This window comes from Danio rerio, chromosome 3 (genome assembly GCF_052040795.2).
Source record: "Danio rerio strain M-AB ecotype USA chromosome 3, GRCz13ab, whole genome shotgun sequence".
NCBI lineage: Eukaryota > Metazoa > Chordata > Actinopteri > Cypriniformes > Danionidae > Danio > Danio rerio.
In genome coordinates this window covers 46,599,472-46,617,500 of record NC_141023.1, presented here as the reverse complement: position 1 = coordinate 46,617,500, position 18,029 = coordinate 46,599,472, and the positions used below count along the sequence as shown (strand labels likewise).

Below are 18,029 nucleotides of genomic sequence, written 5' to 3'. Positions count from 1 at the left end.
CTAAACCTCAAATTATTGCTAACTTTACTAAAAATTGCTAGTTGTTTTTCTTTATTAAATAAAGTAAACAGTGAAATCCAATATTTTATGTAACATTTGTAGTTTAAAATTAAGCAACGTCCAAAACTAAACTTTTTAAGTGAAATCTGAAATTAAGTGAAATCACCAACAACAACGACAAATTAATTTTTTACATCCTACTGAAACAAATAAAAGTACTGAATGACTTTAGTGTGAGTAAATTAGCAGCAAAAATTAATGTTAATATGTGCCCACTATTTACTCTAAAAAGTGCATTATCAAGAACATTTATGAGTGCCTTCATTCTGTTGAACAGCATAGAAAATATTTAGAAGAAAGCTGAAACCATAGACTTCCACAGTAGAAAAAACAAATACTATGAAAGTCAATGGTTAGAGGTTTCTAGCTATCTTCCTAATATTCTCCATTTGTATTCAACAGAAGAAAGAAAAACATGTTTTGAACAAGTGAAGGATGAATAAATGGTTACCAAACTGTCCGTTTTGGGGGAGCTATACCTTTAAATGACTGCTAACCACAGATCGCATACAGTCTATGCATTTTAAAAAGCGACACTCAGTGAGCATTAAGACCTGAAACATGATCCTATGGGATAAAAAACCTCAGCAGCATGTAACACACCCCGGCTTGATGCTTGGCCTCGTAAGTGGGATATTTACCATCTCCCCTCCCCCTCCCAAGGCCTCATCCTGCTCTCAGTGGCAGGTAGAGCCGCAATCTCAGTCATTCATATTTAATTCTAGCGGAGTTTCCGGCCAGACTAATGCGCTATTGATTGTGAGTCTCCCATTACAGTAGGGCGGGAAGGCAAAAAGAAAAGAATCCCAAAGACCAAATGCAGGCAGGAGAAAGATGAGGCAGTTCGGGACTGACGATAAATCAGATACCAGCAGGCAGGCAGGGAGCCATCTGACATTTAAGAAATATGGCCCATACATTTAATAAATAGAAAATAGATGGTTTGTGTGCAGAATTTTTTTTTTGTCCCAAATATTTTCGAGGAACCCAGAATTCTATTAAGGTTAAAGTACTCTGTAAAAAAATAAATGCTACTTTACAGGTAATTGTCTGTATTTTTTTATTTACTGAATTTTCTTTTTTTTTCACTATACCGTGAGATGTGTTCTGTAATAAAAAATTCTAACATTAAATTTACAGTTATTGCTTGTGTTTTGGTATTACGTTATTTTTCTGTTTTTTAAAGGAAATTTCGAGTATTTTCAGACAGTGACACATAATTGTACGCTAATAATTACAGATAAACAAAAGTTCTGTCAAATTGTTTTTAGTACTATTGAAGATAGTAATCATATGAAGATAAATGTGAGGTTAATAATGTCAAATAATAGCCTATTGTTTGTAGGCTGCATATAATGCATGCACTATAAACTATAAAATGTTTATTTTACTACTCTTATTTATATATGAGTAGTAAATGGGTTGGACTTAAACTTCACAGAGTTTGACACCCTTGTTTTAATGTTTAGTTTTTTGTAATGTATAATGCATATTGTATAAATGGCTCTAAATAGCTGTTATTCCAACTCTAAAAACTGTTTATGGAAAAATAGGTTATTCTTATAAAATAATCAGTGGCTAACAATGTTGCCATGCTAACTGTAACAATTGCTACACTACGCTACTGTAACCAACTACAACTACCAGTATGCGACTCGCACACAACAGTTCCTGACTCTCACTGATTAAACACACAGCCAGAAGCTCATTATGGACTGATTTCAAGGACCATAAACTCATATACACATCTGCTGAGTCTTGTTAAACTGTTTAGTGAGCATTGTTTTCCCCTGCCGTGTTTGACCATTTGCTTTGTTACTTTGTTTGCTGCCTTTACTCTTGGAATGATCCGTATCCACCAGTTTGTTCCTGTTTCAACCTTTCATTGCGAAATGATTGTCTTAATAAACTGCTATTTAACCCTCAACTTTGTTGTGCAGGCGTCCTCACATGACACTAACCATGTTTTTGTTGTTGATGAGTAAATGTGTTATTTGTAAAAAATAATAATAATAATAATAATAAAAAAAATATATATATACATATATATATATTACAAAGCTAAACTCGCTTTGTATATGTATATACAATATATATATATATATACATATACAAATATATACTCATTGTTGATGAGTAAATGTGTTATTTGTAAAAAAAAAACAATATATATATATATATATATATATATATATATATATATATATATATATATATATATATATATATGTATATATATAGATTACAAAGCTAAACTCGCGCCCTGTCTGTGTGTCTGCGCTGTGTATGTGTGTGTGTGTACCTGTGTGTGTGTGTGTGTGAACTTTGTAACAACATTGTGTGTGACTCATCGTTGCAACTCAACACAACCAGTGCTTCAAATTAGGGATGTCCCAATCCGATATTGATATCGGAAATAGGTCCGATATTAGTCCAAAAAAACAATATCGGACTGCGTTAAAAATGTCAGATATAAGCAGTCCGATGCGCTCTAAACTCCGCTACAGCTATTCTATCCAGCAGCATAAAGAGCCAGCTTGCAAAGCCCACGTGATCACAACACTGCTTGCTAGCAAAGTCCCTTTGAGATTTTGAAAGTCCCTTTTAGTGCTCTTCACACTAAGTTATGGTGTATTACGATACAAATCCACTGTGCCGGTAGCACACGCTGACGCTATCATCAACGGCACATCTCTGGTTTATTTACTTCACATCAAGCAACCTTTACATTGTTTTGTATATGCTGCTAATCAACGCAAGCACCGATTGGCGACGAAGCGCACATTGTGCGTGCCTCATTTAAAACGTCTACTTTACAATCAGTACCATCGCTCCCTATACACAGAGTACTGATGCATTTTCTTGTCGGCTTAGTCCCTTTATTAATCCGGGGTCGCTACAGCAGAATGAACTTATCCAGCACGTTTTTACGCAGCAGATGCCCTTCCAGCCACAACCCATCTCTGGGAACCATCCACACACACACACACACACACTCATACACTACGGACAATTTAGCCTACCCAATTCACCTGTACCGCATGTCTTTGGACTGAGCACTCGGAGGAAACCCACGCGAGCGCAGGGGGAAAATGCAAACTCCACACAGAAACACCAACTGAGCCAAGGTTCGAACCAGCGACCCTTTTGCTGCGAGGCGACAGCACTACCCATTGCGGCCTTTTTGAAAGATCAGTAATATAAAATTAGTCAAATTACTGGAAGCCTCAGGCCAAATCATTTTTATAGCATGAATTCATTTATGATGATTGTCTTCTGAATGTTAACAAAGTTTTTGTTTAAAAATACACTTTTTAATTCTTAAAAACCACAAATGTCTTTGATTTATACTGCCAGCAGGGGCCAATCTTTGTCACCATAGATTATAGTGCAAGTTAAATTCACATTTTGGTTGTAGTATACACATTAATACACATTATGAAGAGTGCTTTACTTGCCCATTGTTTTAATAGTATGTCATGAGTTTTTCTTTAAATGACTAGTTTCTTCTGTTTTGTACATGGAGGTCAATGCTGAAATTTGTCACAAAAGAAGATGAGGTGGAATGACCAGCACTGCTCCAGAGGCACCAGCAGCTGCAGAGGTACAGACAGAGGCTGCAGTACTGAGGACCGTCCATCTCTGCAGGAACAGAGAAGTTTTTATTTCTTACCTTTTGTAAATGTTTGAAATTATTAATGTTTCTGCAGAAGACTGGTCAGTGTTTATTTTAATGTAAACTATTATTTTGTAATGTAAATATGTGAATGTTTGAAGTATAATTTTGAGTGCTTAAAAGTATATTTATGTATAGAAATAAATAAATACCTGTTTAAATACATATGTTTGTGTGTTTTTGTTCCTCTGTGGGGGCACCACAGTAAAAATTCGCATAGGGCACCCTTTTGGCCAGCAGCGGCCCTGGTTGCAATTCGGTTATGGCATATCGTGGTTGATCCAGTGTGATACCCAATTCAACACCAGCGCTTCCCACACATAACACTTTACCTCAGCGGTTCTGTGCGAGTGAGAAACTCCACAGACTCGGATGCTCTGCTGCTGCAGACCCACAGAGACACGCTGGACATCTGACTTAAGTAGTAGCTTTGAGAAGAGCGCGAGGACACGCAAAAAAGAAAATCCTTTTAGTAAATAGACTGATCCAGCTCATTATTTAAGGTGACAATACATCCTTTTTTCCTGGATATGTCATCTATTTAGGACTTAAAAATGCATTCAGTCATGAATCCTAAATTGCCTAACATGTCCCGGATTCTGCTCTCGTTTTCTATAGCTGTCATGTAAAAGGTTTTAAAAGCTAAACATTTTTGTTGTTTTAATTGTCTGTTAAATAAGAATAAGAAATCATTCTTTTGCTGAGGGCCATTACATTTTAAAAGAAAGAATGGTGTTACTTTAGGCCAGAAGGAAAATTTTATGACTGTGTCAAGCAACTGTGTCTAAAAACACAACTGATACGATCGGTTATCTTTCAAATAGATTTTACAAAAAGGGATGAGCATGCACCCACAGTCTTGCTGCTTTCAAGACATCCAGAGTTGACTTATTACAAGCAGTGGCAGTTGCTTTCGCTTTAACCGTTCTTTGAACAGATCACTTATGGGTCTATCATTAACCATACGTGTGTGATCATTCTTTCATTATCACACAGTATGTTTTTACCTGCTTTCTTTTGTGTTAATATGGTTTAATGATTATTTTTTACAATACATTGCTTTAATGGGAGATTAACCCCCCATTTATGTTTAGTTAACTGGTGATCTGGGACCTTAAGGTTTTAGTTAAATTTAGCCAGGTCATATGACTGCATATGTTTGTTAAATAAAATGTATGGTATATAGCTATATTTTGCTTGTTTTGACACATTTAAATTTTGTGGCAAAACAAAAAAACTCTTTGTGTATGGTGTGGTCAGAGATAAATTAAGTAAATCCTTCATTTTTGGGCTCTGAAAATTATATGAAATAAAAACTAATTGTAATATATGAAACCCTGACCCATTTGCTCATGATTGTTAAGCAAGCTTGTACATGACACACAAAAAGTGAAATGAATGAGGAGGCATGTAGAGATAATGCAAACTCTAAATCAAGTCATTTTAGCATGTCAATGTCATGTTTATGTGTATAAATATATATTTTCCCAGCAATAAAATTGTGGCTAGTGAAAATGGCGAGGTCCTTGTTACGTTGGAAAACTACTAGCCACAGTGGCTTGTGATCAAAAAAGTTAATGTCAAGCCCTGTGTGCAATATATTATTATAAAATGAATAATGTTTTGTTTGGGAGCATTGGTACAGCCATAATCTTCTTATGACACAAACACAGATTAAATAGATCTGATCATGTTTGTACTAACCATACTGCACATTTTTATTAACTTAACAATAACTTATAACAATAACTCCTTACTTCTGCTGCCCAGTGTGAAAGATATTTTTCAGCTCGAAACTGGAATTCATCAAAAAGCTGTGTGTGAAATTGAAACTTTGGACACTCAACCTTTAGGAGTTGGTCAATTAAAAATATTTTTTTAATGTTCTTGCTCTCAGCTGTTTTTACTATTTGCTGATAACTGATGTGACCTTTAATTAGTATTTTGCACTTTAAAAATATATATTTTTGTTAATTCAGTTAATATATTTTTCAGGGTCTTAATATTTATTCTTTAATTATTTGTATATATTCTTATGTAAAAGGTTCACATTTATGCAACCAATAGTTAATAAATTGGTTTTTTTTTTTTCCATATTTACTGTTGCAGACTTTTGTTCTCAGTTTGATCTAGCTGTTCATACATTCTATTCAACGAAATAGATAAAAGTAAAGTATTCAATATTTGTGCTGATATCGCGCATTTGTTTCGGTATCAATTCGTACTAAAGTACATTGGTATCGTATCGGAAGTTAAAATGTTGTATCGGGACATTCCTACTTCTCATTGGTAAAGTTCTTACTGTAGTATTTTTCACAAATGCTACTTGAGATCTGCTTCCTTGAAGCCTGTCTGTTGTCTGACGCAGCCGAGGGAGGAGATTAGGGCATGCAGAAAGGCATGTGGAAACGGTGGGCAGAGATGACTAGCCTTAAAGGTGCAGTACAACAAAACCCCCACCTGAAGCAAAAATGTATGAAAGAGAAACTTATGCAAGGTATAATAAAAAAGCTGATGGGTGTTTTGAGCTGAAACTTTACAGACACATTCTGGAGACACAAAAGACTCATATTAAATCTGAAAAAGAGGTAACCTAGGCGCCCTTTAAGCCAAATCATTCTTTAAAAGCTTTTTATTCTGTTTTCGAATTTTATGCAATATTTAAAGATTTCATGCATAATTACATGAATTAATCTGTATAATCACATTATTTTATTTGTATAATTACAGTAATAATCTTTAAAATCACATTAATTAATCTATATATTTACAGTAATAATAATTATAATCACATTACTTTGTATAATTACATTCATAACCTTTATAATTACAGTAATAATAATTATAATCACGTTAATCAAGTAAATCAAGTAGAGGCTTAACTAGGTTCATTAGGAAAGGTAAACAGTTACAAGAAATACTTGTACAATTTTTTTTGCTTTGTTAAACATCACTTGGAATATATTTAAAAAAGAATTAAAATTTTAAAGAAGACTGAATAATTTTGCCTTTAAATGTATGCCATTCATATATAATACTTACCTTTGAATAAGCTCTACTGTGGCATTACTTGACTCCTAAAATACAAGGTTAAAAACATTAAAGAAACAACACACACACACACACACACACACAAACACACACGCACGCACGCACACACGCACGCGCACATACAAACACACACACACACACACACACACACACACACACACACACACACACACACACCACACACACACACACACAAACACACACACACACACACACACACACACACACACACACACACACACACACACACACACACACACACACAGAGAGAGAAAGTGCTGCAGTGAAATGTGTTACTCTTTCCTCAATGCTGACCAGCCATAAAAAACTGAACAGCAAAAAACACAAAATAATTAATTTATTTTTTAAAGTTTTTTAAAGTTTCAATTAATTATAAAAAATAAGCATATCAAAAGACCACACACATACTCTAGATATAGATAGAAACATGTCAAACACAGGCACATACTGTGTCAAACAAAAAAACAAACAAAAATAAAGTCGTCAACACCGAAAAACCAAAGGATGCAATATTTTATTGTTGTAATTATTAATTACTCAAAAAACTCTCATGGCAACAAACTTTCCTATTGTCTCTAATATAAATTCATAAGTGGAAACACAGCTCTGAAAAATAGTTAGCAAAAAACTCACAACTTGGGACCTGACAGTGGAGCTTTTGTGTGCGGATGGCCATGTGTAATATATTTTTTTGTGATTCCCTGTGATGATTTTTGTGCGCGTTACCTTCCTAAGGTGATGGAATTTAATGGTTTTTATGGGCATAAAACTGCTTAATTGCCAGAAAGATACATGAAACTGTTAGCATATGTACATTATGGCAATATGCAATATCTAATTAATAAATATACTTCAACAAAAGTAATGTGAGAAGTTATATAAGGAGAGGCTAACTAGCCAACAATATAGCTTTCAAGTACACAGTTCAAGATAACATCAATATAACTTAAAACAGCCTTATTTTAGAAACCCTCAAAAACATTTGAACACATTTCACTTACTCATTGTAGACTCTTATTTAAAGCCTAAAACATATCAGACTCTGCCTCTGAATTGATAGACAGAGAAGAGTTCACACTCAGCAGTAAACGAATCAAACACCTGGCTTCCTTACAGGGCCAGCATTTTCTGAAAACTTTCTAACATCTGTGTTTAGAATAAGACAGACAGCCTGTGCTAGTGTGTGGTAATGCTTAAATCATTGTTTTTTGCTTTTAAAATGCACGTCTCTATAAATAGCAACATAAAGCATCAGAGTAGATGGGACAGTAATGGTTGAAAAGTAATTTGCCATTTATTGTTACAGTTACTACCTGTAATGTGTACATAAAGTAAATTACTGTAATTTATTATTTGCACTACACAGTTTCATACAAAGTCTACTTCTTTTACAGTAAAATACTGTTTCCTTTCATTACAGCAAAACACTGGCTATTTTACAGTCATTTACTGCATAATCTACAATAAAGGTTGACAGTGTACAGTAAAAATCTTTAAAATCAATTTATTAATCTATATAAAAGTAAAGTTGGTTCTGTATTTTTACAGTTTTAGCTTGTTTTTTTTTCTTTGAAATGGTTATTTTTTGTAATTTAACAGAATATCTATGGAAGGCCTGCTGCCAGACTTTTGACCATTTTTTACAGAGTTTTTTTACAGTGTAAGTCAATGGCACATGTGTTGAGGGGCTCACATGTCAGAGGGGCTTTGCTTAGCTTTTCTAGATGTGCTCATTTATGATGCTCGTGCAAGTGATGGAAAAGCAAGAGACAGCGAGCTAGAAGGAAGAGGGCATTCTGGTGCATTGTGTATTTAAGGTTCTCTCCCTGGACACCAACGCAGACAAGTCAAGATGAAAGATTAATAGGCGAATCTCTATATTTAACAAGGTTGTGTGTAAAACATGCTCTCTAGCAGACATCAAGTCTTCACTCCCACCATCATCATGCAAGACAACGTATAGGAACTGGGAAATAGCTTCCGTGTTTATGTCTGTTGCACCTCGCGCGCTAACATGTGTGTGCCAACACATGCATGGCAAGCAGAAGAGAATCAATAAGTGAAAAGATGACAAGAAACGTCTAAGTCAGATTCTTCCTCCCACCAGCCTGTCTGCTCTAATAATAGCCTGGAGAAAACACAGAAAGGCAGAGGAGGAAAAACAAAGCAAGGGGAGAGAAAATGCCAAATAATGCATGCTGGGCTAAATCAGGCCAATATCCATTACCCAAAAAAATGCCCTAAAACTATGGGAAACCGCCGCCCCAGACCAAACGCGACCCCCACCCCCAGCTCCCAGAATGCTGAGGCACCTCGAGGGTCTGGGAGGGTTTTCCTTAGGCTCCGAGTCCACTAAACGGTGGCAGCACAGGCCCAGGGCATCCATCTCTCACTGCGCTAATCCCATCAGACTCAGCAGCTCCGACTCTCTCTTAAAAGCAAAGCGAAATCACATCAGCCTCTGAAAAAAAAAACACTCTCTCAAAGTCACGGTGTGGTTTCACATGCAGGAACGTTAGTAGGCTGAATGTGGGAAATGAAAATGAGCTAGCGGACATGCTTGGAATTCTTTATTAATTATTGGTGTTTATTATGACTGCCTAATCTTGAAAGCATTCTTATCACACCTTATCATGCATGCGCTGAAGTGCTAAAGAGAGAGCCAGTAAACATGTCCAAAACCCTCTTTCAGGGTTTGCGAGTTGGTACTTGTGAAACTCGATAACCGGCAGCATTTCATCTCATCAGGACTATTTGAAATTTAGCAGAAATACAGAAAGCACTTATGCCTTAATCTTGACTTTTTTTGACAGTTTTATTGGGATGACATTTTATTGACTTTTATTATTTTGTTTTGTTATTTGTTTTTCTGTTTTTATATATTTAACAATTATTTTATTAATTGTGTATTTATTTAAATAAGTTAAGTTAAACTAAATAAAATGAGATTTTTTGATACATTATACTCATTTTATTTTAAATCCAAGATAAAATTTAAAGTAGCAGTTGAAAAAGTTTATGAATTATTATGAATTATTTCTATATTAATAGTTCCACAATAGTGTTATTTTAAAATTAATAGGATATTTATAAATATCAGTGGTTCATTACGCTGTGGCGAGCACTACTTAAGAGACTAAGCTAAAAAGAAAATATACACACAGGCTCACCGAAATAGGACAATAGTAGATTGGAAAAACATTGACTGGTCTGATAAGCCCTGATTTCTGCTTTAAAGTTATCATGGTAGGGTCTAAATTTGGCATAAACAACATGAAAGCATAGATCTATCCTGCTTTGTATCAACGGTTCAAGCTGGTGGTGTAATGGTGAGGGGGATATTTTCTTGGCATATTTTGAGCCCATTAGTACCAATTGAGCAATGTGTCAATGTCACAGCTTACCTGAGTACTGTTTCTGTTTCTGTTTCATGTACATCCCTTTATGACCACAGTCATAGGCAGAGCGTATGTAAGGCTGGAGAAGGCTTACCCTCCCCTAGCCAGAGACCATGGAGATAGCAGCAAAGAAAAAACTGCATTGAAAACATGTAACGGGTGTTGAGGTGTAATATGAATGTAATTTAATGTTGATGATTAACAGAACACTCTAGCTATTGCAAGTTTGTCAATCAAATTTAAAGTCCCCCTCCGCACAAAAATGGAACTCTCCGGCCCCGCACGTTGCACTGATGAGCGCTATTTATTACTGGAGATCGCAGCTGCTCTGAAAACCAAACCAAAACTGCTGGTCAGCGGACTATTCTGATTGGCTGGTCAAGGACAAAAGTAATAAAATTATAAATGAGTATTACGAGGGAGGTATAGTAATATATTACACTGGTTTGACTAGTTTTCAGCATTAAATGAAATTGGTAGTTTCATTGTAGTGTTGTCTAGCCTCTAGTGTAGTAATCTTGTTTAGGCAATCGTTTGGAGTTTTACATTTTAAAGGTCAAATATTTATTGCTGAATTACAAGTTTAGTTTTCGATTAGCCTCATGAAAAAGAGAATGATTTCGGATTCTTGACACATTTTTTGCAATTTAACAACAAAGACAACATCAACACTTAATGCCAGGTCTAAAAGGAGGATTTTGCTGCATAAGGTAGGGCAGTGGTTAATATATATATTGACTGCCATGACAAAACAAATTTTTGTTTGTGAGCCAAATGCTACCATTAATCTGTAATATAATATAATATAATATAATATAATATAATATAATATAATATAATATAATATAATATAATATAATATAATATAATATAATATAATAAAATATAATATAATTGATATTATTATTATATACACTACCGGGAAAAAGTTTGGGTCAGTATAATTTTTAAATGTTTTTAAATAAGCTTTTGCTGATCACCAAAGCTGCATTTATTTAATTTAAAATACAGTACAAATTAAAAAATTGTGAAATATTATTGCACTATAAAATAACTGTTTAAAAGTTATTTATTATTTAATTTAATCAATCATTACAGTGATTTTAATGATGAATTTTCAGCTTTATTACTTTGGTCGTCAGAGTCACACAATCCTTCAAAAATCACTCTAATATTAATTATTGTTGTTGTTATTATTATTATTATTATTATCATTATTAATAGTAATAGTAATAAAAGCAAGAAGGTGTAATAATTTAATTTAAAACTGCATACAGTAAGTAATAAATAAATATTTATAAACAAGTATTTAACAAATTTTTAGGATTTAATAAATGCCGCCTTGATGAACAGAATAATTTAAATATATATATATTTTTTTCTATAAAATTAATAATAAAAAAATAATAAACCGACCCCAAACTTTTGACTGGTAGTGTAGATCAGTAGCTTAGTAAAATAATTTAATGTGCGTGCTGAAAATAATAGACCTTTGTTGATAGGTGGTGCTTTTGTTAAAACCTCTTCTTGGTCAGTTGCAAATATTTTTAAATGAATTAAAGGGCAGCGCGTTTATATTAGCCTTACCCTGAAGTTTGTTCACCCTTCGCCTATGACCACAGTGTACCCATCTTCTGACGTTTACTTCTAGCAGGATAACGTGCCATGTCATTAAGCGTGAATCATCTCAGACTGGTTTCTTGAACATGACAATGAGTTCATTGTACTCAAATGGCCTCCACAGTCACCAGATCTCTATCCAATAGAGCACCTAAGATGTGGTGGAACAGGAGAATTGCATAATGGAACTGCGTGATGCTGTTATGTCAATATGGACCAAAATCTCAGAGAAATATTTCCAGTAGCTTGTTGAATCTATGCCACGAAGGATTAAGGAAGTTCTAAAGGAAAAAGGGGGTCCAACCCAGTACTAGTAAGGTGTACCTAATAAAGTGACCGGTGAGTGTATAGATAATATATTTAATATATATTTTTTTTCCACATTTTTTTTCTATTTTTGTTTATTTTGTAATCTTTTTTGAAGGAATAGTTTTTGCTTGTTTTATTTTATTTTTAAAGCATCCATTCAAATGTAATGAAAATTAAAAAAAATTTAACAAAGCTGTTAAAATATCTGATTTGATTTTAGTTAAAACTTATTTCAAGTAATGTGGTTTTATGTTTTCAGGGTTAGTTTTTGTTTTGTTTTTATTCCATATTTCAATATTCTACTAAAATATAATCATAAAAGTAGAGGAATTCAGAATGATTTAATTGGCATTCATGAAAATCAACTGTGTGTTAAAATAAACACTTTCAGAAATGTGTTTTATTTTTAGTAACTGTAATTTTTGCTTTGCGACAACAGCAAGACTCAAGCTGTATGAATCATGTGTGATCATATTCTGCAGCATCTTTTGATCCAAAGAGCATCTTAAGCTTTAGTGGAAGAAGATCATCTGATGCGCAGAATGTGAAATGTTTCTTATCATAACATTCAGATTTCTCAGATCTTCACGTGATTTCATACTTTTGGATCCCACTGTATATATTTTAGATGCACTTTGACTAGTGTGATTTACAGCTTGCACATATTGTGGCACCATAACAAACTCACCATAACAGCATTCTATGAGTCAGGACCCTTTATAAAATACTGTCATAACAAATGCCAAACAGTGTATTGACTATGATTATATGAGCTGTCACGCTCGGCATAGCTGCCTAATGAGATTCCTCTTCATTATATGTTCTTACATCCTGTTCTCGTGCATTCAGTACGTGAGTGGAGGTCCAAATCATGCGCAAAACTTAGGAGTTACTATTAAGAAGCACTGAAATAAATTTAAGAATATTCAAGAGTAGTCTAGAGTGCTTATGATACTGATGACACTGAAATGAAATAGAATTGTTTTAAAATGATTTTAGTGCAGTATCTATCTATCTATCTATCTATCTATCTATCTATCTATCTATCTATCTATCTATCTATCTATCTATCTATCTATCTATCTATCTATCTATCTATTATGCTATCATTTTGTCTATCTATCCGTCTATCTATCAATCTATCCGTCCGTCCGTCCGTCCGTCCGTCCGTCCGTCCGTCCGTCCGTCCGTCCGTCCATCCATCCATCTATCTATCTATCTATCTATCTATCTATCTATCTATCTATCTATCTATCTATCTATCTATCTATCTATCTATCTATCTATCTATCTATCTAAGACGAGAGATAGGGATAAGGGGGAGTGCTATGGGGTAGAATTAGAATTGGGTTTTACAGTTTTTCTCAGTTGCTTTTGTGCACTTCTCACAACACTATTTACATTTGGACAACAGTTAATGCATTTCTCAACACAATTAGTACAAACTGCAAAACCTAGTTGATAACCTGCAAAAGCGTGCCACTTGCTCAAAATGGATAGCTCATTCCTCAAAAGAAAGTATTCATGTCAGTGAAAGTGTCAGTGTCCTCAAAATGAAAAGTCCTGACACCATTGTTTATTGAACAAGATAGTCAAATGACTTTGTCATGTTTTCATTTTGATGGTTTACTCTGTACATTTTTTCCAATGCAATAAAGTCAGATTTTGGTGACACTTCCTGAAAATGCTCAAGATAGCACTAGATACTATTTGCACAGCCTTTTGAAAACTACAGTAAAAGTAGACATCACTGCATTTTGTGAGGTATCTGAGTACAAGACACTGAATTTGGATGTTTTACATTTTTACTGCATTTGCTCTTTACAATTCTAATTTACAGTATTCACAGTAGTGTGCAAAAGACTAAATACACTCTATTTACAACAAACATAGCCTTTCTTTTGGTAGAGCTGTGCACAACTGTAGACAATATTGCAGTACATATTGGAACTGAACCTACAACATACAGAGGTCTGTAAATAATTCATGAAATTGTAAATAGTGTTGTGAGAAATACACCAGAGCCACTGAGAATATCTTTAATATGAAAGATTTAACATTTAAAAAGTAGTTAGCATATAATCATACATTATTGCATTGCACAATAAATAAATGGTTAACTACCACATAAATGTAGTTTAGTACCATAAAATCCAATAATGTAACATAAATTAAATTAAAACCATTACTGCACTTAATATATAGTGGCCAGCATAAATGAGTATGTAACGGAGGCTAGTTAGTAAAGTGCTATGCAGGTAAATCTCACTCCTCTGACCTCTAAAGCTCTAACGGCAAATGCTAGAGACCATGGTCTTTTAGCCTCTTGGTTAGAGCAACTGACTGCCATACAAAGAATTGCTAGTTCAATCCAAGCTCAGCATGGGTTGGGTGCAGTAGGACCGGTAAGTCACATGTGGGGGCTCGTCCGGGATGGGAGTAAGGTTTAGGGGGTGAGTGTAATGAAAGCCAGCTAGTAAAGTGCTGTGCAGGTAAATCTCACCTCTCTGACCTCTAAAGGTGCTCTACCTAAAATCCCTAGAGGTCATGGTCTTTAGCTTCCTTGTTAGAGCAACTGACTCCCATATAACGAGTTGCCAGTTAGATCCCAGCTCAGCACGGGTTGGGTGCAGTAGAACAGATGAGTTACACGTAGGGGCTCGTCCAGGATGGGAGTAAGTTTTAAGAGGGTGAGTGTAAGGGAGGCCAGCTAGTGAAGTGCTATGCAGGTAAACCTCACTCCTCTTCTAAAGGTGCTTTCAGCTCGCACTGGGTTTGGTGGAGTAGGACTGGTGGGTTACAAGTACACACCTCATAAACTCTCTTTTAAACTAATTTTCTCAATATGACTCTATACAATAATATATACATTAGGACTGCACAAAATATCGTTTGAGCATCGATATCGCAATGTGTGTGCCCTAAATAGTCACATCACAGGATTAGATTATGTATTAAAAATAAAAAAATAAAAACATTGTTAAATTAATTATTTTCGATGTAATTTTTAGTTTGTTAAATTTCTGTACCTGAATGCCGTTGAACTCCTGTTAGAAACCATCAAGCACTGTTTATTTCACTTTTATCTTTGCTCTGTTGTGTTTACATAAGCTTGTAATTTAAGATTTGATCCTAATCTATCTAAATAAATGCAATCTTTCCAAATGGCTGTACAAATCTAATGGTGAAATTATATTCATACTGCAATATTTAATCGAAGAAGAAAAAATATATCGCAATATCATATTTTTCCAATATTGTGCAGCCCTAATATACATTACATACTAGCTTCATGCAAAGATCATGATTAGATCATGGTGCAAAAGTTAAAACACCTAAATGAATGTGTTAGGGAAAAATACTTAGTTGAAATGTTGTATTTTGTTGTACATTTTTCTCTATTTCAGAAGTTGCTACAATGGAATGAACCGCAAACTATTCCAGCATATGTTTTATGTAGTAAATGCCCTGCCAGCCACAACACTGTACTGGGAAAAACCCATTAACACTCATTCACACACACTCATATACTACGGACAATTTATTTAATCAAATTCACCTATAGCACATGTCTTTGGACTGTAGGAGGAAACGGAGCACCCGGAGGAAACCCACGGGAACACTGGGTGAACATGCAAACTCCACACAGAAATGCCTCCTGGTCCAGCCAGGACTCGAACAAGTGACCTTCTTGCTTTGATACAATAGTGCTAACCACTGAGGTGCCATGCCACCTTATAGACCCTTTTCACATGTCCGGGTTTCTAGCGGAAGTCGTCATAGTTGGGAAAACTATGAGTGCAGTGAATGGGAGAAAACAACAAATAATTTTTTTACAACCTTATTTGCTCAAATAATAAAGGATAAACTCAATGATGATGTCATAAAGACTTTCAGAAAAAGGAAAAAAAAATTGTGCAAGACTGATGACGGCAGCCAGAGGAGAGAACAACGTCAAATTTACTGTCCTATCCCATAGACGCTGTATTAGAAACGACTCGCACAAGGGTGGTAATTCACTTTTTGTAATGTGAAGCAAAGATGATATAATGCATATGTAAATACATATAAATGTTCATAAGTTTTTTTTTTAAATTTAAGCATTAAAAACCTCCAAGGATTTAAGATGCTGATGACCGTTAAACGTATCATAACAGACTTGTCAAAAGGGTCCATTTTGAATTCACTAATTTGAATTTAAATGCATTATCTTTCTATTCCTAAAGACCTTGGGTGACCAAAATCTTATTTTAATAAATAAAACTGTTTATTAAAACTTTTTTGTTTCAAAGAACCATATGTATAGTGAAATTTATAAAAATATCAATTTTTAAAAAGCTGGTGTACTCATTTATGTTATGAACTCTAAAACCATATACTGACTGCAAGTGATGATGTATAGAGTGATGTTTACGAGTAAACATATTTAGTTGTATACATCCTACTGAGCACATTTTGATGTATGAAATAACATTACAAGCTTTATCCAAATTAAGCCATTTTAAAACACTGCCAATTGAAAATACAAATCCTGGAAAAAATCGTCTTTAGCGCAGTCATTTGAGCCATCCTAATCCGTTACCTCAGACCATAATAAGAAGGGATAACACTAGCTGTAGCAATGGAACACATCTGTTTCACACAATCATATCTCCTGCGCCGGTGCTAAGCAGATTCAGCGTGATCATAACATGCTTTCCACTCATAAATGTAAATTTACAATTTGCACATGTAAAACAGACACTTTTGAGATATTGGATAAAAAAACAAGAGTATATTGCTTAGTTTCATCCACCAGTCATCCCCACAGCGTTTGGAAGGCCATAAAAAGTGTCTAAAATCAATGATCATTGAAAGAGCACAAGAGAGACTCTTACGCTGTAATGCCACTGGGGACAAAAGTGACAGTCTCTTAATGGGCTCTTCTGGAGGGGCTCCTGAACATTAAAAATTATCAGCGAAATTACCGAAAGAGCTTCAAGCAACTGGCATGCTTGATCCTCTGCGTCGGGGCGGTGAATAGGTGCTTCAGATGCCCTCTTACCCACGGGCTGGATTCAGCTGCCCCGCTACCAGCGGAGACCCCCTAATGAGCCTCTGCAATTAAGTTTATTCATGTTAAGTGTGAACGGGGTGCGTGCGGAACTGTGGGCAGCTAACAGACCTGGGTTCTTTGTGCCACAAGTGCTGCCTTTATTCGGCTCACAAAGCAGAAAACAACACCCGCACCTATAATGGCGCCCTCGGCTGGGTCTAAGAAACGTGGCGAGTTGACAGAGCAGAGTGGGCGGGGTTAAGACAGACTGACAGCGGGACCCATCTCCATCCTCTTATTAACGCTTAACGAGTGCCTTCCTCATGCAATATTCATCGCCACTAATATCATCCAAGCTCTGAGCTGAGCTGGCCACTTATGTAAGGCAATTATGTAAAATATCAGACAGGGCCCACACTCAGAATCTGACTGGGGTAGAGACGCGGGACGAGAACCGAGAGCAAGAACTGAAAGTGAAAGTGACCACTAAAGGGAGGAGAGGACAGAGGGGCAGGATGTGTCAAGATTACCAGAGAACACTTGGCCAGAAATGCGCAACCATTGGAGCTCTCCGGATTACCCAAAGGTTAACGAGTTTGAACGCCTCTGCCCACTCGCCCATCTCTGATGGTTTCCCAAGAACTCCTCAAGCAAAATATATATAATTGTGTGTATTATGCACAGACACGAGAAAATGCTGTTTTTCTGATCTGCATTACAGCACATTTGCCCGCCAACGACAATACCACCCACTCGGTACCTCGCTGACTCCTGATGCCTGATACCTGCGCGGTGACTGTCTACAATCTGCATAATCAAGAGAAGTTGTGTTGAAGACGAGCGCCACACAACCGTTTCC

General features: G+C 35.4%; 1 long non-coding RNA gene across 9 annotated transcripts in view; it reads right to left on the bottom strand.

Annotated features, from left to right (window-relative positions):
• Window positions 1–18,029, bottom strand: part of LOC103910324 (uncharacterized) — a 42,254-nt gene that overhangs the window by 1,901 nt on the left and 22,324 nt on the right. For 3 of the 9 annotated variants that reach the window (XR_015481163.1, XR_015481166.1, XR_015481171.1), the window contains one exon: window positions 6,779–6,813. This is a non-coding gene — a long non-coding RNA (uncharacterized LOC103910324). Of the gene's footprint in view, window positions 1–3,518; window positions 3,703–6,778; window positions 6,814–9,120; window positions 9,270–18,029 lie in introns of those variants that run through there. The other 6 variants (XR_015481167.1, XR_015481168.1, XR_015481164.1 and 3 more) reach the window with 5 other exon arrangements.